We start from the raw sequence: 27,812 nt of genomic DNA on the forward strand, positions 1-27,812 counted from the left end.
GTAGATGTTCACTATATACACATCTAGAGTGTATTCATGCATAGCTATGTCATATGATATACATTACATTTTGTTTGTTTTATTGAATTATATAATTTACAGTAAAAAGTAATATAATTAATTGATCAGCATTTATCGTTGTTATTATTGTATGTTTTGGGCTGGGATAGCAATGCAATTCATTCTGGGGTAATATTAATTTTTAATAATGATACTTATATTTTTCGAGTATAAAATCAACAGTTTTCTCCAAAGGTGAATCTCCCTTTGTGCAGACATTACAAACGCTGAGGAAAACCGTTCTAGGTAGGGCTGTCGAGTAAATGTGAGGTAAATGTATGTATGTATATGTATGTATGTATTTATACATATATATATATATATATATATATATATATATATATATATATATATATATATATATCATGGGTTTGCAAACATATTATGAGATTTTATACACAGGAAAAAACCTATAAGGTTGAATATCAATATATATTTTCTTAAATAATTATATAATACATTTAAAAAAAATGCATTTTCTGTTATTTATAGGCCTGAGGGATGAAACGATAGTTAAATTTAACAAGAAAAAGAGGAAAACAAAGCAGTAAGCCACTTTTGCTTATGGATGAAAATGTTTGGATATAAAATAAAGAAATTAACAACATATTCAAGAGATGACAATTTTGGGATTTCGTAATAAAAATAAATATCGTTAAGGATAAAACGGTGGGTCACATTAGTAGGGTTAAATATAAGAACTTAAATCAACCCTAAATGTACTCACAAAATAAATGGGCAGCAGTTTCTTCAAAAAGACCACAAAATGAGAAAGTTTAATCAATATCATGATATTTACAGATAGATGAATTAAACGTGTCGTTCAAATCTTTTAAGTTGTTGCGCGTGTGATAACGCGTCGTAGGTCACATGATATCGTCAACATGGCAGATGTCCGGTTCTCATTCATACTCAACGAGATCTGGCTATAAAGTACCTACTCTTTTAGCGCTCGTTAAGTAAGTACTCATTGAAATTAAGTACCTACTCATTGAGTATGCGGTTTCGAACGCAGCCATATTCTTATATAGCATGTTAAAATTGTCACTTTTTGAGGGTGAGCAAAAATCGCACCGTTTTTGTATGTGTCCCTTTAAATGCAAATGAGCTGCTGCTCTCAGCACAGGGGGCGGAGCTTCAAGAGCTCAAGTCCTTTTACCTCACACAGACATGCACTGGAAATGTCAGTGTTTATGTTCAAACTGGAGTCAGACAATGATGGAGAGAAGAAGTGACAACATGTAGAATGCAACAGGACGTTTCTGAATGGTTAGTTGATGAATTTATGTTGCTTATGTGTAGTTATCTTCTAGTCATTGATTAGCATATTCTGTCATGATAATCTATAAATCTTGTTCCCGCGGGCAGGGTTTATGTAAATTATAGGGTTAGTGATTTCACTAACCCGGGAGGAAGCTTGTGCTGTAGTCCTTAAAAAACGATTTTTTTTTATAAGCAAATATCTTCCTTTGCTTTGAACTTTGAGCGTTGTAACTTTGCAGATGTCGTTTATACTCGAACAGCAACACTGTTACACACTAACTAAAGTAAGAAAAGTGAAATCATAATCAACCACCCCTTAAGTCTTACTTGGATTTTTAAGTCTTAAATCACATAAAACTGACTTAAAAAATGAGTTGAATTTTGTATAACTTATAAAAAATTAAAAAAAATTATTGCGTATTTAGTTCAAGAAATGTAAAAAAATTGTCATAACTTATTTTTTACAGGATTCAATTAAGTTTCAAGTTAAACTAAATGGAAATGAAACAAAATGTCATACCTTGATCTTCTGTGATGTATGCAGGACTTCTCCAATTTTAGTCTGCTTAAACCCTGTCCTTTACAACCGACAGCAAGCTCACTTTCAGATCTCACTTTCGATTGATGGAAGCAAGTCCTCACTTTGTTTTCTTCTTTAATCCGTTTCACTTGGATGTGCCTAACAATACAGAAGAAAATATCTGTTTCTACTTCAGTTTCATCTCGACTTAAAATGTGTTTTATATTTTCTAAAATCCCACAGGGTAAGAAGTGGGATTTTAGTTGAAGAAACACTCATAAATGAGGGCCTGTTGCACTCTTTTTCAACTTGACAGCTACACATGGACACATCGTTTTATCTTTAATCAGCCCTTGGGATTTAAATAAACATGCATTAGTTGTTTGCTGGCTTCCGTACTTGATATTAGCCAAACGAGAGGCTCATTAGTCTGAATGGAATATGTTTTAATACAAGATGGTACATGTTTATTCATGTAAATGAGATGGAGAGAGGGTTTCGAGGACAGTACAGACGCAACTGACTACGATCATAATACTCTGCAGACGCATGTCTTTTTATTCATGAAGAAGAGATTGAACTGGCTTTGAATTCTGGAGAATAATCTGTCCATATAAAACATGACAGTTTATTCACTTTCTGTCCTGCCTGTTTGTCATCATATTTAGCAGTAGCTGAACCCAGTGACCAGGCTTTAATGTTCAGCAAACAAAAGCCGCTGGACGAATCCCATTAACGTGAATGATTAATTTGGAGATGTCTGGGTGGAACACGCAGCACTCGCTCTCCCTTCCAAAACTTTCCAAAACCTATCGGCCTTAGCGCAAAGCCTGCTGGGAAAGCACTGCCTCACAGGGATTGACAAAGTAATTCCTCACCAGTCTGGAGCTGAGGAGAAAACAGACGCAAGGAGGAAATTGGGGAAAAGTGTCTCCTGAAAATAGTTTATATAAATAGACTGGAATCAGCAGGAGGGGGAAGGGGGATCAAACACACGACAAATGCCGGATGAGAGAGAATGACTGGATAGAAAGTGGAGTGAGAAAGAGGTTATGATTCATCTGGTCATATGGAGATTGAGACGTTTGCACACTCCACCCGCTCCAACAGCTGCCTCCGTCTCTTCTGCTGGGTGCCGTGTGTGAGAAGAGTAAACAGAGAGAGTGAGCTGTTTTAAAGATATGTCCTACCTTTGGAGCACTGCGCAAAAACAAAAAGCATCTTAGTCATGCAGTTTCATGGTCACACCTCGAATCTGACTTTCATTTGTGAATCAGACAGACAGTGCCGAAACTGGTTATGATCACCGATCAGTCAGGTCTTAAAACCTGTGCTTGAAATAAAACAATCAAATCAGCGAAATAGGGCTGGAAAATATCCTTTATACTGTATTGTTCTCTGCATTGTCACAAACATCAACCAAGACACGTAGCAAGAATAATCAATGATCAGAAACATGTCATGTGAATTCCTCATGAATTTGTCAGTAACTGTCATTTGCTGTGGGTGTCATTTCAGGAAATTCAAAACAACTTCTTGTTCCAAAATGAGCCGTCCAGGCAGTGACCTCAAAAATAATTCGAACACCTTTGGTAATTCCCTTTTTATGAATTTAATTCCATTATCTAAAATGTCAAACCAAGTAGCATCTGCTATTTTTATTTATCTGTAGCCAATGTGATTTTTGCACAGGTATATTAGAGTAACCGTAAACCACTTGTAGCAGTGGTTTTCATCGAAGAGCATACAGAATTAAATTCTGTATGCATTCTGGAATCACAAAATGAATCATGATTCATGAGTACCTTTGCCCATGTAATCTTTAAGCTAATAAGGTCAAGTTTATTTGGCTTGCTGTCCGCAGTGGAGGGGCTCGATGAAGCAGCTTCAACGCAAGCTTAGATATACTCCCCAGTGGGACTGCTAATGCTTGGATGATGAGTATATGGTAGCAAAATGCCTAAATCATATTGGTGGAGTTGTGGAGGTGGAGGGATGCCAAAACAGCTGATGCCAGATCAAGATGAGCGGATGCTTATGTGCTCCGGCAGTTGATTGAAAGATTAGATGGGTTCACTCCTCCTGAAATTACACAGTGAACTTCACTTAATTTAATACATCAACACTCACAGTTTCTGTTAATTAAAAAGGTTTGAAAACAAGTAACATTGTCATAATTACAGCAGAAATGCTAGAGGAAATTTCTTAGTCATAATGGGGTGACTTTGTTGGACAATGGGAGTAAAAAAGGTTAAGACCCAGACTTAAGAGGAGGATTACAAATCTCAGTGGAGATCCCTGGAAAGAGAAATATAAAGAAAGATTATAGTAGAATAACTCCTCATTTTGCCTTTCATTATAATTGAATTAAATATAGACACACAGTCAGTATCTTACCTGAGAAATCAGTGCAGACAGTGAATATTCTACAATTATAAACCTCACCTCTTTCCCATTGTTGCTAATATTTATTGGCTGGCTCAAGAAACATCCAAGTGTTTTACACTCTCAGAAAAAAAGGTACAAAAGCTGTCACTGGGACAGTACCCTTCAAAAGGGTTCTAATACCATTTAGGTACTAATATGTACACGTTTGGTACCAATATGTACCTTTGAGGGACTTATATGCACTCTTTAGGTACAAAGGTGTACCTTTTGAAAAGGTACCGCCACAGCGACAGCTTTTGTACCTTTTTTTCGGAGAGTGTACTGTTAAATAAACATGCAAGCTGTAGTGAAATGGTAGTGTTGCCAGGCATGTTAGATATTAAGATATAAATATAAAAATATTCCAATGTCTATGTATAATCTGGTCATCTTAAGCGTAGCTAGAGACAAGCATGGAACAATGCCTGCCGGTTTCTCAGAGCTTTTATTAAAGTGGTAATTGTGTGTAAAGATCAAAGTGTTCATTGTCATCGGGCTGAATTTGCAGCTCAATTATCAGACACGGACATCCTGAGGCAGGTGTAATCAAGCACAGCAGGATAGGGCACAAGGGCGTGAGTTTGGCACAGAGAAGTGAACAGACTTGTCACTAGCAGGCAGGCATCAGAGATCAACACGTTAGCAGGGGCAGAGCACTTGACGGTGGAGTGCTGTGTGTTTGAGTGCTGGGGGGACTCGACCGTGACCTCACACTTTGGCCCTGAAATGTGAGATAACACTCCAGTAGCATGTGTAAGTGTGTTTGTGTGTGTGTGTGTGTGTGTGTGTGTGAGAGAGAGAGTTCAAATATGATCGGCTGTAGACATGTATACCCTTACGAAAAAAAAGTATACTTCAAGTTAATTTTATGAAGTATACTTGAGTAATGTTCAAGTATATTTTTAAGTATACTTTATGTAGTAAGTATACTAATGTCAATATGTACTAGTAGTAAACTTGTAAGTGTACTATTTTAATACCGCTTGGGACTAAATTGGCCCACTTGAAGTATATAAAAGTATATGTTTAAGTGTACTATAAGTGTAACAGTAGTAAACTTTAAGTGCACAACTAGTTTTCTTTTAATGTACTCTCAGTAAACTACTAGGTTAGTAGTTTTATACTACAAGTTTTCTTTAAGTGAACTTAACATTATACTTATTAGTTTACCATTTCTATATTATTTTTACTCTTTTAGTGTACTCTCAGTAAACTATTAGTTTATTAGTTTTATACTACAAGTTTACTTAGAGTACACTAAAAGAGTAAAAATAATATATAAATGGTAAACTATAAGTATAATGTTAAGTTCACTTAAAGAAAACTTGTAGTATAAAACTACTAAACTAGTAGTTTACTGAGAGTACATTAAAAGAAAACTTGTAGTATAAAACCACTAAACTAGTAGTATTCTTTAAGTGAACTTAACATCATACTTATAGTTTACTATGTATATATACTTCTGGCATACCAATCATAAATGTTTGAGGAGGGATTAACATGATGCCGACAGCGCAGCAACGCTGAAGGAGATTTATAGATCACATTGCTCCTAGCTTTTTGCTATAACTATTGTGCCTTTTAAACTCACAGTTATAGCAGCCAGAGAAAATATAATGTTTAAATATCAAAGGATAGAGCCCAACTAAAGCCAACACCTTTCACCATCATGGTGACTACAAATGAAACGATAAATAATCAACATCTAAACCTCTGCTGATTCTCAACAAGATATTTTGTAGACGTCTGATAGAAATAAAGTCAGTCTGTTTAGTAATAAGTTAAGCTGGTAATGTTCGTCTTCGGTTCAAACTTGCAATGGCACACTCTGCGCACTGTCACCTGTTTAAATAGGCCACGCCCCTCCCTTACAGAAGCTTAACATTATCTCAGCTTAACATGATTAGTGCAATGAATCTTTCAGCTAAATAGTACAAACAACTAATGTTGTTTAGTAATGATAGCAGGTTTTTACTAAACATAAAAGAATAAGTAATGATTACTCGTAAGTTTAATTAGAAACAAAATCTGGGTTTACAGTGCTTCATCGTTCTGATTGTTTTTAAGACTATCCAATTGCGCCCAGATGAATTTGAGCTACGGTAGCTTCTCCAGACCCTACACTCAGTTTCAACTGAGAAGGGTCTGGTGTTAACCAGGCTACCATTTATATATTATTTTACTCTTTTAGTGTACTCTCAGTAAACTACTAGTTTAGTAGTTTTATTCTACAAGTTTACTTTTAATGTACTCTCAGTAAACTACTAGTTAAGTAGTTTTATTCTATAAGTTTTCTTTAAGTGAACTTAACATTATACTTACAGTTTACTATTTATATACAATTTTTGCAGTTGCAGTAGGCCTGCAGTACACTACTATGTTCAAATGTTATTTTTTATACTTGAAAAATACCTTTAATTCTACTTTAATTTTAAAAACATTTTATTAGCTTCATCCTTTTTTATCAACACTTAAATGTCAGTAAGTTTCATAAAAAAAGGGAACATTTAGTTAAAATGTTGAGAAAATAGTTGAGAAAAATCACATTTTTGTCAAAGACTACGCCTTGATCAGATCAAGAACGATGATCAAAGCACAGGTGGAGTAGATCGAGTCCAACACCCCCAAAGCTTCACAGTCGTTTTCTCTTCATGGGTTAGGCCTACACTTCATTTCATTTGGAAACATTAAGCAGTTTTGATTTACAAGCTGTTTAATGTTTGATGTCACATTATTTTACATTTGAGTGAGCAATCTTCTATCACATGTTTCAGCTTCTTCTTCTCCTGTGTTTTGATCCAGAGATTCTGTTTTATGTTTTACATATCTGTTTTATAGCAACACTTTAATCAATATTTTCAAACAAAGTTTCATAAGACTGTATATGAAAAACGATGTAAAAAAAGTATATTTAATAGGCTACTCGATCAAAAGAGTTAACACAACTACAAGCCAAGTATACTTTGAATAATTAAAATTTTAAGTATATCTTGATCAAAAGATTGAGTACAAGTATAGGCTAAATATACTTGGACTTTTCTCTCAGTATAAGTCAAGTACACTTAAGTGTATTTAAGTATATTTTTGAGAAGTATGTAAAATGTAGACTAAAAGTATGCTTTCTTCTTTTTAGTTTAAAAGAAGTATACTAACACTTGAATAAACTTATTTTCCATGCTCATTTTATTTACTCTATAAGCTATTCCACCCGAAACTTTGTTACTATATAAAGCTGAACATGTTAGTTTATAAGACGGTGTGTAATATTATGTTTTTAAAAAAGTATTTAATAAGCTCCTCATTAAAAATAGTAAACACAAGTACAAGCCAAAAATACTTAGAATACTTAATTATACTTTTAAGTATATCTTGATCAACAAGTATAGGCTAAATATACTTAGACTTTTCTGTCAGTATAAGTCAAGTATACTTAAGTGCAATTTGAAGTATATTTCTGAGAAGAACATAAAGTATATTTCTGAGAAGTATATAAAAAGTAGACTGAAAGTATACTTTCTTATTTTTAGTTTAAAAGAAGTATGCTAATAGAACACTTGAATAAACTTCTTTTTCGTAAGGGTATGTGGGTGTGAAATATCATTCAAAATGTTTCACAATAAAGTTTGGAAACTGGTTCTAAAAAAAATGGTGAAAAATCAGTTCCCATGCTCAGTCGGTTGTTCAGCTGATGAAACATCTTTCCAAAAGACTTTCTGTTGACATTGACCTTTATAAAACCGTTTTGAAAGGTAGAAAAATGCATGTAATCTAGGACCTGTACACCACATGCCATTATAAAGACTGTTAGTCTATATCTTCACAGCCTCATTTTCATGCTAGTATTAATTTTATCTACCCTGACTAAAGTCTATAGTCAGGGTTTCCTGGCGTGCTTCTCAATACTAAGGCTGCATATCTGGGCTGCATGCCACATCATCAAGCATTGTCGAAGGACGTCTCAATTTGAAGGATTTTTTGAAGACAGCAATTTTGCATCCTTCATTCAGCTTGTTTTGAAGGATGCATCCCTAAGTCGCCCACAATCTTTTGCACACATTCCAATTCACAAAATGTCACTACTTAATAATGCTATACAAAACAATCATTTTGGAGATGTAGGCATTGTTTTTTTGTAAATTAATTATATAATGCTAAACCATATAATGTAAACCACTGGGAAACCACAGACGGTTGTGTACCTGTACTGCATTAATAGAAAAAGATGTTTCATACAAAGTCATTTAAAATGATCATTTTAATAGTATTTTCGCACCAGAAACATTTATGACATAACCATGCGCACTTACACTAGACTCATTGTAGTGTTTAATGCTGAGGAGGACTCTAGCCTACAAGCCTCCTAAGGACTGGAGGAAGGAAGGAAGGCATAGGAGGAAGCCTTCCGTTTGAGAAGCACCCATGTACTATTTGGTGATGCCAAGAGACCGCTAATTACACCTACACTCTCAGAAAAAAAGGTACAAAAGCTGTCACTGGGACAGTAAACTTCAAAATGGTTGTAAAATCTACCATTTACTAATATGTAAACTTTTGGAACTAATATGTACACTTTTGGTACCAATATGTACCTTTGAGGGACTAATATGCACTCTTTAGGTACAAAAGTGTACCTTTTGTTTGTCTGAGAGTGTACTGATTGTGCAATAATCCAATTACTAAACCAACGAGCCGACTCTTTTCAGTGAGCCAGAAATGTACAGCGGGGCATAGCAGTCCGATTCCTAAACAAATTACTCTTGTGTCAATCGAAAACATGCAGCTCTGATTTCCAAAGGAATCATTCGAATGAGTCGGTTCTTTAATTAATCAAACTGTTGACAACTAATAGGTACTGACTGGTTGTTGATATGACATCTACCCAGCAAGCATTAGCCGTCATTTCACCGTCTAGGTTAACTATAGACCCGGAGTAACCCACTTCTAGCCAAAATAACTTGATTACATGTCGTTTTTGCCAAAATAACTTGCGAGATGTATGATATAAGCAAAGTAAACAGTGATTACAAGGTGTTCGGTTTCATTTATTCACTCATTTCATTTCTTTGTTATCTATTTGATGACTAGTCTATTCTTGGGCTATGGTCTAGATGTCTTATATTTTAACTGACAGCCCAAATTTTGCCTTCTGGCCTGTGTTTGGATGGCTATTAGACGTCTTTTAAACGCAAAATTGTCTGCTGGGTAAAGATACACATTATGTATGTTGTCTTGAGTATTTTATACACATTACTGAATGAAATATGTTAACACATTGTTTAATATTGTTATGGTTAAGGTTAATTATTGGATTGAATTTGACACCTCTATAAATATGCTATACTGTAAAAAGTCATTAAATGTCTCTGTAAACACACCTTTTGCGAGACTTGTTTTAAATATAATTCTTATTGAAATTACCTCATCATTTGGCAATGGAATTGTATTTCACCCCCCAAAAATACTTAAGAATTACAAAAAGAATCATTCATGAAATGGAATCGAGAGGAAGTTGAACCAGATTTGGAATCAATAAATTCTTTATTATTCCCATACCTATTCACAATTTCCGTTCAAACAACAAAGACAAAGTATGTTCTCAGGCTTGAATGCACTCCACCCTTTTGAACTTAATGTTTTAGTTAGATATTTAGTTAGATAGCCACTTCATGATTATGTCAACTAATAATGTTTGCAGAGCAGCAAGGTCTTTCCAGGGAGTTCCTGGTATGTTTTTCACAGAGTGGTGAGATCTGGTTTCATGTGTCAAGTTTTAAAGTCAATATATTTTGAAATGCATCACATGGGGAACCGGTGACTTCATGGAGCAGTTACATGTAGTCATCCATAACAGACTTCTGACAAGTAAAATTTCTGACTTACCCAAAAAGCAGCGCTAGGATTTGTTGAATCAGGAACAGGACTTTGACATAGCAGTGTAAGCAATATTTTCCTGTCTCAATATTGCGTGCAAAGATGTCTGTTATGTTTTCTTATCAGTGTGCTTGTGCAAACATTCACTCATTGGCTAAAAATAATAGAACGTTGTAGAGATATTGCCTCAAAGGATGTAGATTTGGCCAATGTTTTAACATTAAAAATGAAAAAACAATGACGGCCCCAGTGAACTGGCTGCAGGCCACAACAAAGACATATCAATTACATAATTTATATTACCATGAGCAGACATGGGAGTACTGTGGTACTGTGTGTGTGTGTGTGTGCTCCAGCTGTGCTGTCACTCAAGGAAACCCACTACACTCGTAACACACACTCGCCTTTGCCCTCTGAGAGGATCTAAATTTGCTGTGCTTAGCAGAAATTGAATCTAGTCATAATTACATGCAAAACATTAACCTGAACCCCAATCCTCTCTGCCCCCTAAAGACTGCTGTTTTTCCATCCAATATACAACACAAAACACAATGTCAGAATTGATACACATGAAGTCAGATTTAAATTTGAGGCACATTACCAGTCAGTGTTCCCTATTCCAGACATCACTGTCACAAGATCCTAGAGGCCGTGACATCGGCATGCCCTGTAAATAGAACACGTATACAGGGAATTCTCCTCTTGACTGGGTTTATATAGGAGACTGGGTTGATGGACCGTGTGGCCTCCAGATGGGCACTCAGACCTGGACAGCGTGATCAGACGTGAACAAAAGCAGAAAGACAAACACGCCAGTCTGTTCATTTAGTCTTTCCAGACAGTTAATGAGGATGGACACTAAATGAAAGTGGTCAAATGAAGTGCAAATATCACAATTTAGCTTTAAAAAGTGTAGGAGGTGGGCTTTAATGGTAAACATTTGTCTTATATCATATACAGTATTCTCTGGCATATGCTGCTTGCACTACAAGCAGTAGATTCTATCAGTGGACTAAAGTTTTGCAATAATCCAAAAGCCAATGGAAAAATCCTATTGGATTTTGCGCGAACCAGGGTGATGCTAACTTCTGGGTTGGACTACAAAAAGTAACCCTCAAATTCCAGAGGAAGACTCTCGCCTGTGAGGGAGATTTGGAAATATGCTAATCTTGATTGGGCATGATACGATGGTGTCAGGGCAGCGTTAGCTGTATTTTGTCCCTGTTTCCATGGCAACCCCAAAGTGCTGCTTGGAGGTGTGACGCTGCTTGAAGTGTGGCATGTGCCAAAGCCTACTGCTTATCTCTCGTTCGCTAAGTTTCTATTCATAGTGCTCAATGGTGAGCCATGCTGAGGATGGGCATGTGGTGGGTACAGTTGGGCTACGCAGCCCAGCCCAGATCAGACCGTACCATGCTGGTTTTAGAGAAATGCGAGGGGGGTTGGCAGAGCGCAGGTGTGTGAATGGACTGCCTGCAAAACCTCAATTCTCAGTAGTTCCGTTCAAGTCTAAGTAACACCTGCTATCTAACAGTGATGGGCTTTAGTGACACAGTTTTCCCCACATAAAAATTTGTAGGATCTTTTTGGAATAGGAATATTCATTTTGCTCATGAAAAAATAGATCAGTCTTCAAAAATTCACGTTAAATTCAATGTGTTAGTTGTCTTTTATGAAATTTTAGATGTAAATCCTACACCATTATTTTTCAGTGTGCCCTGATTTTGTATTATTATTGTAATAAATAATATCAAAAATCTGTATTATTTTTAATTACAATTTTTTTATTTGAATTATGTAGCTACCTTGAAATTTAGAAAATATAATTATTCCGACAATTATTTATTAGCTGTCACATCCTTCAAAAGCTTTCATGCATTTACGGCTCAGTGATCTTGACTCTGTCATGCGACTGGGACCAAAAGTCAGTGAGGGGAGCTCTGCTAGAACTGTCACTGGATATGTGTTTTTTTTTAGCAGAGTGGATGGGCCTGGGGACAGAATCTATGTAAATAACAGCTTTTGTGGGTGATTGTTCAAGCTCAATTGGCACCTCTGTAATGGGCTTTTGTAAAGTGGATCAGTGAGGAGAATGGCACGGCTCTATGCCACAGAAAACAAGCCATTGTGGGCTCTGCCTGTTCAGTGCCAGGGACACAGAGAGTTGCTGAGAGAAATTGATCTGGCCGGGCTTAACCCCTAGTCTTTCATGTGTCTATGGCTTTGGCCAGAATTGGCTTTGTTAGAATCAGCCTACGCAAGGTCTTTCCGACCCAATGATCAGCACTTTACCCCCCTGGGAGAAGGGAGAGAGGCAGTGGACTGCACTGAAGCCACCTTTATTCCCCATTGTGCCCATGCACGGGTACATCAATAGTGTTGGGTAGAAGCCTGAGGAAAAAAAAAACTGCTGGGAAAGACACTTTGGAATAAAAACCCAGGGGAATCAACAACAGCTTGTTGTTGTAGGCTGCCTATACACAGACAACACCCAATACAAACTATTTTACCAGTTTAATGACTAGACTGAACAGTGTTTCCATTGCTGTTTATGATATATTGATTTAGAAAGTGTCATTTGATTTTGTGGAACCCATGAGTCGGTGCAATACTTAATTATTTCTAGATAATAAGATGAAGACAGATTTCTCAAATGCTCCAGGGACATATTTTAACTGAGAGGGACGTGTCTGGACACATCCTACTATGGCCTACTTCAGACGGCACTTTGTGGAACACAGTGGCAAGTATGAGGGAGCTTTTTTTCTGGGAACGGATCCCAGGATGTCTGAAAACCCTAGTGAAATCGCCAATTGCCACAAGGTTAAATAAACTGGGTCATTTAGTTTGTACAGCGAGTGGTATTTTAAATAACCCCACCTGAAAATACCTCCTGATCTATATACGTTTGTCCTAACTCAAACTACGCTCTTAAAAACAACGGTTCCAACAGGGGGTTTTCACAGCGATGCCATAGAAAAAAACATTTTTCGTTCCCTAAAGACCAGTGCTTAAAAGAAACATTATAAAAATGTGATAGATAGATAATAAAAGTGTTTCTTCTAGCATTGATACCATTAAAGAGCCTTTATTTTTTTAAAGTGTGGGGGTGAAAATATCCTTAATTTCACATTTGGAAAATGTACATTGGTTCCCAAACTTTACATAAATATTTTGTTTAATGGTGTCATTGAACATATATGTATTCCAAACAGCTGAAGTAGACAGGATTTTAGAGCTAAGCTACTGTTTTTAAATAATTAAATTGAAACCAATATACAGCCCTATATGATATCATAACAATCTGAGACATAACCAGGGGTGTAGTTTGTGGGGGTGGGGGGGGGGAGATATCTCCCCCCCCCAATATTTAAATCTATGCATTACAACCCCCCTAGTATGTATACCATGATCACATGAAAAGGAGGCATCTGGCGGCATACTCAAACTTCAACCCCCCCAATGTTCAAACCAAATCAACGCCCTTGGACATAACAGATCATACATCAAAAATTTAAATACATTTTTGTGGTATACAAAAAACTGTAACATAGACCTGTTTTAAAAATTAGGGTTAAAAACAGTAAAGGCATAGTTTACCCAAAAATGAAAAAAATTCTGTCATAATTTACTCACCCTTATGTTGTTCCTCTATGTCTTTCTTTATTCTGGATCATAAAAGAAAATATTTAGAAAATTCACCATACAATGGAAGTCAATGGAAATTAAAGAGGTTTGGTCACCAACGGAATTCTTCAGAACCTTCTTTTGTGTGCAGAAGAAATAAATACAGATCTGGAAAGATGATGATGGTGGAATTTACATTTTTGGGTGAACTGTCCCTTTAAGGGAAGTTCATCTAGAATCCATTACTGCAGTTTGCAAATGGCAAATAACTGTCCTAACTGATAATACACAATACTGTTGAATAGGCTGTTCTGCCACACTGTTCATCTGTCTTTCGGGCTCAGCAAAACCAGTGTGTGACATAATTATTCAGAAAAACTCAAAGAATGTTACTTAAGAAGAAGAAGAAGGAATATCAGGTCACTTCTCAGAAAGTTCTAAGATCAATGAACAGTAAACAGCATCACCTAATGATTCTCATTCATTATAGAACAGTGTACTGTTTTGCAAACAGAAGGGAAAATCTTGCTTTGTCAGTGCCATGACATAGGAAAAAAAACTGCTTGCAAAGTTTGGAAACATTTTGTGACTTTCTGAGCTGTTATTAGCATGATTTTTTATTTCATTTTAACATCTTTAAAGCATATTTAAGTACAGATTAAGGAATTATGGCTTTTTTATATTTTTGATGAGAATGCTTTGTGTCTGTATTGTATATTTTGATTGTGTTCATTCAAGTTTAGTTTTTGCTTAAGAATGGATCAGTCTCAGGCTCATGTGGGAGTAAAATGTCATGTGTTCGCTGCAAGTTGCTGTAATGTTCTAGAATAACAAACCCTGAATGTGCCGCAGGTGTGTTTGTAATGAGATGGAGCTGATGTAGGCCATATGTGAAGCGTCCTGACATGCAGGTCCAGCAGAGCCATCCACACAGCACAGTTTAATGCTTTAATGCTCAGTGCTCACACCCTGTGGGTCTGTGCTATGTCAGTGCTGTTTTGTAAAATGCAACTTTTTGTAAAAGATAAAAAATATTGCTCATAAATATCCCTGTCATTTCGTACAAAAGCAGGTAGTGTATTCTCTATTTTCTGTAAAAAACTGTTTTGTTGCACAATGATATCCTTATACTAATAGAACATCGGCATCTCCTTTGCTGATGGATATGGCATTGTGACTAGTCAGCAGACTAAATTGGGAAGTGTGGCAATCCATTGTAATATTTTCTGTGTATGACATTAAGTTAAACCATCAATATTCAAGAAGAAACCCACCACTACAATTAAATAAATTTAGAGTTCGAGAGAAACAAAATCCTTTGCAATGTTTTGTTTACCCTCTTTTTCATATTTTGATCATAACAATTATATTTATATTTTAAATATTTACATTCCTTTCATTTATTTTGATCTTGTACTGAAAATATTTACCTTCATGCATTCCTTGAGAGGAAGTCAATGATTATATGAAAATAAATTCATTGATGTTTACCTTATTAATAGCATTTACTTAATCACTATAACGTGAACCCAAATTAGCTTTTAGCTAAATATAACAATTGACATCTATGTTTAGCACACGTCCCATTCCATCACTTGCACAATTTCAGCCTTTGAGTGGCGACACAACACGCGCCGTAGACTGTCCACGCGCTGTAGCGCGAGCTGTAGGCAGACGCTCTCGCGCTCCACTTTATGAATGGATGGGAGTGGCGCTGTAGTGTCAGTGTCAGTGTCGTCACGCTGTTAATAGGCGCTGGCGTTCGTCAGTGGACTTCACAGGACAGCAAGTGGACGACATATGACAGCAGCCAGAGCGAGACATTAGGGGCAAAAGGCGACTGGAGGCGATACGGTGAGCGCGCGACTGTGACAGAGGGGCAGTTCACACATGTTACACGGTGGGAGGATGGGATAGGGTAGACAAAGGAATAGCAGGCACGTAGTTTAATTGGCCGCTCGTAGACTAGGCTACTAGGACACGTTTACGGACTGAATAATAAAAAGTTTCATTCCTTGTTATCACGCTGATGGCCTCTCACACGATTCACTTGGACTTTTTGATTCGCGGGATTCATTTTTACTCCAAAACCACCTGAGAGGGCTGCTTTTTCCCCGTCATTTTTTGTGTTTGTGTGAGTGTGTGTTTAGTTTATGGTATAGCCTACTTTGGTATGACTGGATATCCCGAAATGCATTCCTACAGAGTTGTGGCAAAGTAGAGATATAATTGTACGAATCTCTTTTCAAAGGCGTGACATAATCAAAAGGGCGAGACAGAGAAAAAACTCGCATCAGCACCACGCGAGCACACTTCGCCTGTCTGTCTGGGAGAGACCCCAACCGGAGAGCCTTCGTTACAGGATCTCAGAACTGTTGGTCTGCATTTACTGTCCCTCCCAAGAGTTTTTGGGCTGTTCCAACTCCCTTTTCTTTTATCTTGGAAGAAGGACACACAACTGTATGGTTTAGTAGAAGGCAGTGAGCACTTTACTGACGCGCGTACACGAAAGATTCACGAGGCGAAATCACATTAAAGGTAAGTACGGTTTTTATTTTTGTTACAAACACAAAACTTTTTAGTTTGATATGACATTTAGCCTAGTGTTTTGCCTACAGGTGCTGTTTAGTGTGATCCACATTTTTAGCCCATATGTGCATTATTTTTTTTCTCAGGTTTTAAAAATGTAATTTCATCTTGTCGTGATTGATGCCAGTATGACAACTGACAAGACTCACATTAGTTCGCTTTGAAACATTGCAACCTATTACAATTGTTCTAAAATTAACTTAAATTGTTGCTTTAAATTTTCTAATGAAAAATCAAAGTGGTGCCAACAAGTGACAACCTGCAGTGGTGTTCATAACACTTTTTCAACCACTTGAAATTAATCAACGATAAAGAAAATTGGGTTGAATTCCGAAAACACAGAAAACAAGTTATTGACAAATAATGACAAGATCGGAAGCAAAGAAGCTGTAAATATAACTATAGCCTAATCCCTTTTACAGTGTTAAAAGCACGACCATACGTGAAGTAGGCTAGACCTATTTTTTTTTTTTTTTTAGCGATTTCTTCGCGAGTTTACTGTGAGGTTGTTAATCTGAGGTTGTTATACTAGGGCTGTGTCTTAAAACTGCTCAGATGACTGACCGTTTTCCCTAGGCGCGTTCTGGTCAAAAACCATTGCAATAAATGCTGGTAAATAGGCAGCTAAATAAGTTTTGAGATACAGCCAGTGCTTTGTAAACAGACTGTGAGTCACTCCTGTAATATGGGTTCAGGATTCAAGTAGGGGTCCCTAATATTCAAGGGGGTAAGTGGGTGGGTCATGACATAGTGACAGCCCAACTATCTAATTTAGATTGTTTAACAATCTGCTGAACATTATAAAGTAGTTAATGTTTTTTAAATCAAAGTTAATGTAAAAAGTCCATGAGTTAGAGTCAGGCTACTGTATAGAAGCCATTGGCACTGTAAAGGTTGAAAACTCCTCAGCTAGAGGAACACGTAATGGACATTTACAATTACCCGAATGGATGTACGTGGCACTTTTATATTTATATTACTTCCACATTTCTCCACATAGATTTTGAAGATTTCGCACAGCTGAGTAAACACTGACTGTCCGGTCATAATCCACACTTTTCCTCACTTTTCCGTTTCCTCACTGCTGTATTAATAATGAACGCATGATAATAATAACTAATAATGATATTTATTGTGGGAAACATTCATTAAATATATTTACATTTCAAATGATACAAGACCAGCTACAGAAGGAAATTCTATGTCATTGCACTTTGATTTGTGAATTAATAACTTGTTATGCTACTATGCATATCTTGATTGAGTTAATGTAGATATTTAAAGTTAACTTGCCATGGCAAATGTTTAAGCTCAGATTCATATCTGTAGGTTTGAGGCTGATCATGTTGTTTGGACAATACAAACTTGACACACATTGGAAACAGTAACTACATGATTACTGGCAGTTAAAGACCGTTAAGGGTACAATTGCATATTTTTCCAACCGTTTGTTATCTGTCATGGAACTAAAACCATTGTTTTTTGGGTGAGGCAGATTGTGGAATATGTTACCTTTCTTTCTTTCTTTCTTTCTTTCTTTCTTTCTTTCTTTCTTTCTTTCTTTCTTTCTTTCTTTCTTTCTTTCTTTCTTTCTTTCTTTCTTTCTTTCTTTCTTTCTTTCTTTCTTTCTTTCTTTATCTACTTCATCTCCAAGAGATTGTTGTTGGTGACTTGAGCTTTCCAACAAGCTTGCACTCCAAACATTCCAGGCCTCTCGAGCACCGAGGAGCTGGCCAGCTCCACACAGCTGGGAACTATATAAGACCCGGGGCCAGTGTATTGAGCAACATCTTTAACTTGGTCTTGCACTCCCTATGGCCTGATACAAGAAGGGGGAGGGGGGCGTTCCACATTCCACTTTCTCTACCGGGGCAAAGTGCCATCCAGATCCCAGTAGGAATACATAGAAAGGTAGAAATTCCAGTGTCTCCAGTGTAGATGAATATGTCACAACACATGACAGGATGAGTAAATTTTGCACACGGCATACATCTGTATGCTGAATGCACAAATTACATTACACAGACAAGTGCTGTTCATTCCTGAACTCTGCACACATGCATGTACAAACATGGGGGTAAACAAACATGCATCATTTCCCCAAAGCACATGATGTCCGTCTGTGCTGGACCAATGCAGTTTAGAGAGACGGTCAATACAGTGTTCTGTCTCCCTCTGCGTTTTTGGCTGCTCTCGCAGTTGTTTTTGAAAGGGGAGAGTCCGTGTGCAAAGAAAGTTGAGGCCAGGACAGCGGGCCGATAGCGAGAGAAAAGAGTGGGAGAGGGAACTGGAGGAGAAAGAAGAGAGTAGATCCTTGGAAAGACTTTGCAAGGGGTTGCGGGGGAAAGGATCGCGGATGAATAATGCACAGCTGCATACTAAAAGACAAAAAGAGCATTTGAAAAGGAGAGCGAGAACGAAAGATAGTTACAGCAAAACAGCTCATTTTATGTCTTATAACAGCAATTACGAGACAGTATGGGAGGTAGGAAGAGGAGGAATATTAGAAAAACAAACTGTAAGCTTTAGTAAGGCAGTGAGAATGAGTGGAGAGTAAGTGGACTTTTTGAATAGTTTCGAATAGACTTTTGACTTGCGGTAGAAGTTTGGTCTTTATTGCAGCCTATTCTGGCCAAGAACACACTTAAGCCCCTTTCACACAGAGATTCCGGAAAATACACGGATAATGTGTCCCGGGATTTGTCCCGGGATCGTTTGATTTTGGTTCACACACATCCCGTAAAGATCCCGTAAAGACACGTGACGTCAGGATGTGATATGACTCTTCGTCATTTCTACACAAAGATGGGTCCATACTTCCCAGTAGCGCCACTGGCTTTGCCGAGTGGCTTGTTCCCCATATGCTGTAGCATAGGTTGTAGAAAGGCCCGTGCGATGGCATCACTACGACACACCCCTTACGGCATTGGTCCCGGCTTTTGTTCACACAGGCCGCGTTCCGGGACTGATCCCGGCAATGTTACTAGGTCCCCATCCCGGCGTCAATCCCGGGACGTGTTTGCGTTCACACAGAAGGCTCTCTAGCAATTTTACGGCAATTTCCCGGGATCAACGCGCTGTGTGAAAGGGGCTTTAGACAGGAAGAGACCATCTGACCAATATGTACATTTTATGTGCAGGGTTATCTATTATGCATTTGGCAGACAATTTTATCCAAAGCAACTTACTACAGAAAATACTGTAAAAATAGCAGAAAATGTCATCAAAATGGTTCTATCAAAGGTTTTTTTCCACATCTAAACTAAATTATGTTTTATTAACAAAGTTCGGGAGGAGCACGTTCAGATAATCAAACCTAATTAGACACGAGTGGAGCACACTCTGTTAATCAACCTAATCAACGAGTTAAGAGGTGTATATATACAGCAAACTTGCCTCCGTTCGTTGACAGTTTAACAGCATCCCTCCACCTCTCTAGCTCCTCACTTCTAGTCCTAAATACTCTTACAACAACGGGGGAGTACTCTGGGTTCGGGCAAAAATTTCGAATTTCATATTTTAAGATATGTCAGTGCAAGTTGCTTTCAGTTAAAAAAGCCCAAACATGCATTTTTGATGCATGTGGATGGGGGCAAGTGTTAAGTGAAACTTAACTGATACGTGCTGTGTACTTGATGTGCACAACTGATACTTGATGAAGGTAGTGCCAGCCATTGTGACACGTTATTTTAGGCAGTGTCTTAAGGCCCATTCACACCAAGCACGATAACTATAAAGATAACGATAAAGATAACTATATATGCGTCCACACCAACGACCGATAACGGTCTTTTTATTCTAAGCACGCGCGCGCCCGGATGATCCAGATCCATTTTAAATGCGCGAGACCTTTAAATTAGAATGGGTTCTGATTGGCTGTCAGTGTTTTATTGTTCGACAGCTGGAAAAAAATCGTTCTGAAAGTGATCCCAACGATATCGTTCCTCATATCTTTATCGTTATAGTTGTGGTGTGAACTCTGTTATTCTTTAATATGGAGAACGATTTTTAGAATTATATCTTTATCGTTATTTTTATAGTTATCGTCCTTGGTGTGAACGGGCCTTTAGTCTTTTTTAAAACTTCTTTTTACTTTTGTTTCAAATGGATTGATACAGAAACCTATTATCCATTCATTACAATCCTGGAAGCACTCCTCACAGTTTATATATTTATTTAAAAAAGTATAATTATAATGATTTTAAATATAAATAAATAAATTAAAAATATTTATTTATCTCCAGAACCATTTAGAAAGTGTAGCTCTCTGCTTTGTTTGTGAAACCTTCAGTGGCGTAAGCATGTTTTGTGCACACAGACACACGCAGTCCATGTGACAGTGCTGAGAGACGTGAGGACAGGCAGGTGTTGTGCAGGAATTGCTCAGTGATAAGGTCCTCACCCTGTCTCCTCCCTGTCCTAGTCCAGATTCCCTCTCCTACTCTCCGTCAGTTTGTTCATGTGTGTATGCTTCGAGTTCAACGGATAGGGCAGATAGGGTTGCACATTGCACAACTATTGACACACTTTCGGGGAGCATGAACTCAGTCACCCAAGACTGCTTGTCTCTACAGGAGTCATTGCCTTCTGAAGTTATAAGTTATTCACAACAGCATTGGTTTAAATTTGACAAAGTTTTTTAATTTTACTACTGTATACTTAAGTAAAGGTCAAGTATATTTATGTATACTTAATGTAGTAAGTATACTAATATCAATGTACTAGTATTATACTTGTAAGTGTACTGTACTGCTTGGGACTAAAATGGCCCACTTTTTAGTGTATAAAAGTCTAAGTATACTTTAAGTGTAACAGCAGTAAACTTTGAGTGCACAACTATATTACAAAAATGTTTTGTTTGTACTGCAACTATACTACAAGTGAACTTATAGACTGATAATTTACTAGTATGCTTGTAGCACATTTTTTTTGTTTATTTTTTTAGCCCTATTTTAACAATCTGAAACGCAAGTATCAACTTTGCGGGCGGATCTCGGGTGCTGTTGCTATTATACCGGCGGGATAAATGACTCTTGCGTCCGACGCAAATCTAAAATGGGTTGGTCTGAAGTAGCTTCATAGGTGTGGTTTGGGCGTAACGTGAAATAAACCAATCAGAGCGACATCTCACATTCCCTTTAAGAGCAGACGTGCTTGTTCCATGGCGGATTGCTATTATGATGGCGGATTTGCCAGGCGCACGCCAGGAGCGGTTCACAGCCGAGGAGACCGACGTTCTCGTCAGGGCCGTAAAAGACAGAAAAGTGACATTGTAGGGGGATGGGAGAAACCCACCCAAATTAACTTCGGTTAAACAGGCGTATAATAATTTGGGTAAATGGGTAAGCTAGATTTATGCCTATTTTTTCACATCTTCATGGACACCACAATGATTTCCCTTGTGTGGTAATATTTTTCCTTGTAATTATGTATAGTTTGTGTGGAACTGCTGTATTTGTGTAGATAGATAGATGAGAGAAGCAAAGTGTATGCATGTTGTGCACACGCTACATTATGGCCAAGCATGCGCCCTTAAAATAGCATCTGAATAACGCGCCACTGACTTTAGACTAGGTTTTTCCTGGTCTGTGGCGGAATTGTTTTCTGAAACTGCAAAATAGCCCCAGGGAATGTTTGTGCTGGAACACGCCTCCTCTTTTCGCTGAACCGCCCCCGGGAGCGCAAGTTCATTCCCTAATTTACAGACGTCCGTCTGTGGAGGGAAAAGTCCGCTGTGCGTCGGGTGCAAAATAGGAATGATACATGCGTCGGTGTACAAAGTCAATTGCGCTGGGTGCAAGATTGGGCCCTATATGTGAAGAAGTATTTATTAGGCTACTCAATCAAAAGAGTAAACACAACTAAAAGCCAAGTATAGAATACTTGATTATACTTTTAGTTATATCTCGATCAAAAGATTGAGTAGCCTACAAGTATAGGCCAAATATAAGACAAATATATACTTCTACTGACTTTTCTGTCAGTAGAAGTATACTTGAATGTAATTTAAGTATATTTCTGAGAAGTACATAAAAAGTAGACTGAAAGTATACTTTCTTATTTTTAATTTAAAAGAAGTATTCTAATAGCACACTTGAATAAACTTCTTTCTTGTGATAGTATGTAAAAGAAAAACCTTTGGGTGCATTATTTCTCCACCTCTTTTCTTTTTTAATACTAGATATCAAGGTCTGTTGTGTTTGCAGTATGTTTTTTTTTTTTTTTTTTTTCTCAAAAGTCAAATGATGTTGTACGGAAATGTTAAATATTTTCTCCAGTTAATGTACCGGTTTATGTAATCTCTGGGTAATGTACTTCAGGTTTTGCTGCTCTGACAAAACATTTGATAGCTGTTGATTATATGTCATGTTTTGTTTACATTTTTTTTCTGAAGCTCCAGACATTTCAAATGTCAATGAATACTTGAAAGAATGCTAGTTTAACATTTAAAACCTAATCATCAAAATGTTCTGCTGTCAAAATAAAAACAACATATCCACAGTGCAGATCCTGGCATAGAGAGTATCCAGGTGATTATATTATATATTGTCTCTGAGAAACACATACTAGCAGCAGTGTCTTATGCTTGTTTAGTTTCTGAATGAATCGGTGCTTTTGATTGAATTGGTTAAATGAATGACTCAGTGACTCACTCATAAAAAAAGTCACTTGTCGCCAACTATTGGTGTACATAACTGTTCAGATATATAACCTTTATCTGTTATTGACAAACCATAGATTAATTGAATTATACAATAAAAATATTATTTTGAAGTTTAATTCTTAAATTAATGTTTTTAAAAAAAATGGTATATTAACATTGGAGTACATTTTATATAATATAGTACATTAAATTAAGTTTTGTTTTGTTTGATGGGTAGATAGGCCACGTCTTGCTCCTCCAAAGAAGTACTTCCATGTAGTTGTTGTAACAGTTGCTAATGACAGTGTTGTATTTCCAGAAATGTATTAAATTTAAAAACCCTGTCAGCTAAATTTTTGTCATAGTTTTGCACAATCAATATGATCCTTTTACTGCAGCCTGTGTTCTATATGTGGTTTTGGACCTTTGGGCTCTGATTTACATGCAATCTGACAGATTGTATGCGCAAATTCTGAGTGTAATCCATGTGTTTTGCAAGAATAATTGCACAAAAGCAACATGTGAGCATAGATTTGATGCACCCATGTTTAAATGAGGCCCTCTGCATGTGGTAATTGTGTGCGTGTGTGTGTGGTCTGGTAAACCCTACATTACACAAAGATGGCAATATCCGAAATCCTTGTCCTTGTGGGAAAATTGTTTGGTCCCCATGTGGAAAACAGTTTATAAATCATACTAAGTAATGTTTTTTTTTTTTTTTTTATGTAAAAATGCAGAAAGTTTTGTGTGATGGGTAGGTTTAGGGGTAGGGTTAGTGCCGTTTGTACAGTAAAAAATTATGTCTATAGAAAGTCCCCCCAAAAACATGAAAACACAACATGTGTGTGTGTGTTTGTTACAGACTGCTTGCATGTTAACATACACAAACATTTTTGACTTTCCAGACCCAGAGTCAACACCAGTCTGATCCAGTCAGTGCACCACATTTTTATATTCATCAAATCACATAACATTTGCTTTTGGATCAAGACACTGTGGCTTCAGTAAATGACCATGTTTCCTTGACTGTTTGAGTTTACATATCTCGCATAACTACCTGAGCCCAAAAGTTACAGCAGTGCAAAAATGTTTTGACTCATTTAAAAAAGTTTTCATAAGGCTCTCTTGGGGGGGGGGGGGGGGGGGGGACACACACACACATGCACACAGTGTAAAATATAGAAACACATTAACTTTCAAATCATTTGCTCTTTGTAGAGTAGATGCAAAGCAACCTGACCCGATGTCCCGGCAGTGCCTGAAAACCACATTCCAAAATAGCACACCCAACTTGATCTGTGATCCCATAAAAAGCACATATACAGTAGTAATAAGCCAACACACACAATGAATCATGAGGAAAACCCTGTTGAGCAGGGAGTGGCTGGTGTGGCATTTCTGTGCAGAACACCCACAACAGCTTCTGCTGTAATTCTTCTCATAGAAGCACAAAACATAAGGGCTGACAATGCATCTCACTGTATGACCATCATCCAACACATAATAGATTGCTTTATTTGTTTCAAATGAAGTTTTCTGTATCTCACATGTACAAATGTATGAAAGTCATTGCATGATCTAACAATATCAAACCTTGTGGCATAATGCACAAGCTTTTCATGCAATGCATTTCACAAAAAGAAAGCTGTTTTAAATGATAAAACAATATGTATTTTTAAGTGTGACTTGACTTTAGGTTCCAAATAGTGTTTTGAGGCCACTGTATATTTGCAAGAGTGGACAGTACTTGAGTAATTGTACTGTGATTGTAATTAGGGAGTGTTCAGGAAACCTGTTTACTATCAACAGTAAAAAGTTTTTTTTTTTTTTTTTTGTTTGCAATTCCATGTTTCTAGTGGCACAGACATTACATATTTGAACTTTTACTCAATTACATTTCCAGGGGGTGAAATATACCCTTTACTGAGTTTACTCCTTGAAATTTTATTTTTTTAGACATATTCTGCAAGGGTTTTTTTATGACTAAAAAGTCTATTCAAGGTTAAATACAATGTGCATCAAAGTTACTTTAATGAGACAGTCTCCTCTGTTCCTTGAATGCATGAGTACATTTCTAAAGACAAACCTTAATATTTATTTTAATACTTAAGTACAATTAAATGTGATTCTGAGTATTCAAAAAAAATACTTTTGAATACTCATAATACATTATGAATTGTATTTTTTTACATAGTACCAATAAGCAGGTACAATTTGTCTGCACTCTTTTGACCCCTGGCAAGTGCTGATGTGACAGGCACAGAAATAACACCAATATAGATTTTTCCAGTGCTTTTTGGAGATGTTGTTTTAAGTGTTCAGCAGGGTGCCAGACAGTCAATTTGTTGTGTGTGCATGTGTTTGTGTCCATATTCAGTGAGTTCTGTGTGCATAGCAGTTCCTCATTATTTGGTAACAATTTTATATTTGTGGGCCTAATTTTAACTATTTACCCTGCTAATTCCAGTTCTAAACAGTCTATGGAAATACATTCCAAAGCGATTACATTGACCTGTTCTCTCTGAAAACCCTCCACCCAAAACATAGAGAGAGAGAAATGAGGAGTGACTGAGAAAATGTGAGACTATGAAACAAAATCACAGCAGCATATTGGCCTTTGGTTTGTTTCCAGCAGGTTCAGCTCCTATAGCAGAACAGCAGTGCAGTGTACTTCCTCATTCCCCCGGCGGTGGACAGCAGGTTCCGATTTGGCCTGTGGTGCTTCAGAGATGTTTGTTTTGGCATGTTAACATTAAATTAGCCTGCTTTTTTTCTCCTGGACCCTGTGACATTTTTTAATGTCACGTTATAGCTACTATTTTTCCATTTGCTTGGAATACAAGATACTTTCCACTAGGTGTGCTTTATAATTACTTTTTGTGAATTCATATTTTATGTACACTGGCATGCACCTGTAAACACCATGTGCCAATTTAATTAATATTATTATATATTTTTTTTTTTTCTAAACTGAATGAATTTCCATGCTGGTTATTGCTGGTTTCGAACTGATCTAGCTGGCGGACCGACACAGCTAATGAGTAGCAGCGTTTCCATTACCCTTCAAATTGCGCAAATTGAAAATGCGAATTGAAAATACACCCAATGGAAACACATCAATTTTGCTAAAACTCCCATATATATCGCAAAAAAAAAGGTTTTACACTCGCATAAGGTGGTTTTTCAGGCAATTCAAAAAGGTATATTTACCAAAACTGCAATGGAAACAGTTTTTGCGCATTTACAGGTCACCTGACGTAGATGGCGCAGTATGTTTGGACCGAAGACAAGGCAGAGTTCTTCATCGAACTCAAAAGTATTACGGGAATACTGGATTCTAAACAACAAAGAAATGCCCAAATATATCAAGACCTTGAAGCAGATGGAGAAACACCTCATATGTGCCGCTCCCAAGTGTAAGGGCCTTTCCTTGCCATTAATGCTTGGATAATACGCCTATGTCTCCCTTCGATTAAAAATAATGGCTGGTGCGGTGGCTGAGATATATGTAAACCTACCAACATCCATTGCCATAATTTTTGGAATGACTTATCGCAAGAGGAAAAAATTACGTTTTAGTCTCATAACATCGGTTAATGGAAATGCCGTCATTTCGCTATAGTTTTTTTAGCGACATTTAGAAAATATTGCAAAAGTTTTGCTGTAATGGATCTGTAATGGAAATCTGTAATGGAAACTGGTTACCCAAGGTTGTCTTGCTGGTTAAAGGTATCTAAATATCCAAAAACCACTTTCACAGGGTTATATATTTAGTGTAATTGTGTACTTACATTATCCTAAATGTTTCCAAGAATTTGTAAACAATTTTAAATAGTGCCTGTCTCTTGTCACTTGTCGCCTGTTGATGACGTAATATCTGCGTTTCCGCTTGTACTGCCATAGTTACCATGGCAACAGACGTGGACAAATGTGTAACGTCTAGCGGCACGCTGTAGTTGTTTCGTTCAAACATTATGGACCATGGCAAGCAGACTATGGGACAATAGGAGAAATAAAATGAGGATCAATATCAGTGTGGCGTTTCCGAGACGCCGCTCTTGCATGTGCTCTATTAGACAGGGGAGCAAATGTACATCAAATGAATCAATGTTATATAGTTCAACATGATGAAATATTAGAATATCAACAGTATGATATTCTAATATTGATCTAGTTTACTGCTAGTCTCATACAGCCAACAAACTAACACATAGAATAACATTATAACTTTCAAAACACTCAAATGCAGTTTAGTGTAGACCAAGTGAAACAGTGCTGTGTTACCTCACAATTTTAATACGTCAAATAAACTGACTGGCACGTAATCCGAACTTGCAAAAATATAGCATGTAAAATATTATGGACAATATAAACGTGCCTGCAAGTTGATGTGGCTATTTTACGTTGTTCAGAGTCAAGCAGAATGTGTCCATACAGAAAACATAAGGATAAATAGCCAACCGGCGCTGCCATCAGTGTAATACTCAGATTTGTGGGTCTTGAGGAATCCGTGCTTGCCGAGTATTACGCGTGGGTTCCTGGATATTTTCCGTATCTGTTGTGCCCACAGGATAGAGGAGTCAGACCAAGACTTCTGTGCTCATTACTCAGTGTTTATTTCGACATTCCTTAACTTGTGACTCTTCCTCGTTCCACCCAATCACATCGTGCATTTCCTTCTCCCCATCTCTCTTTGTCTCTCCCCCTTCCCGTTTTTCCCTTCCGCTCGGGATATCTCGCGTAAAATCTAACTTTATTTAAACCTTCCCATTTCAATTCTTACAGTAGTAATTCAGCTCTTGCGGGTAGTTC

The 27,812-nt window shown here is 37.2% G+C and overlaps 1 protein-coding gene across 3 annotated transcripts in view; it reads left to right on the plus strand.

Annotated features, from left to right (window-relative positions):
• Positions 1-15,552: 15,552 nt before the first annotated feature.
• rhobtb4 (Rho related BTB domain containing 4) overlaps positions 15,553-27,812 on the plus strand; it is a 56,025-nt gene continuing 43,765 nt past the window's right edge. The window contains exons 1-2 of one of the 3 annotated variants that reach the window (XM_081367229.1): positions 15,553-15,622; positions 16,020-16,306. The gene's annotated coding sequence lies outside the window, so the exon portion shown is untranslated. Of the gene's footprint in view, positions 16,307-27,812 lie in introns of all 3 variants that reach the window. The other 2 variants (XM_081367230.1, XM_081367228.1) reach the window with 2 other exon arrangements.

Source organism: Scardinius erythrophthalmus (assembly GCF_964197995.2).
Source record: "Scardinius erythrophthalmus genome assembly, chromosome: 5".
In the NCBI taxonomy this organism is placed as follows: Eukaryota; Metazoa; Chordata; class Actinopteri; order Cypriniformes; family Leuciscidae; genus Scardinius; species Scardinius erythrophthalmus.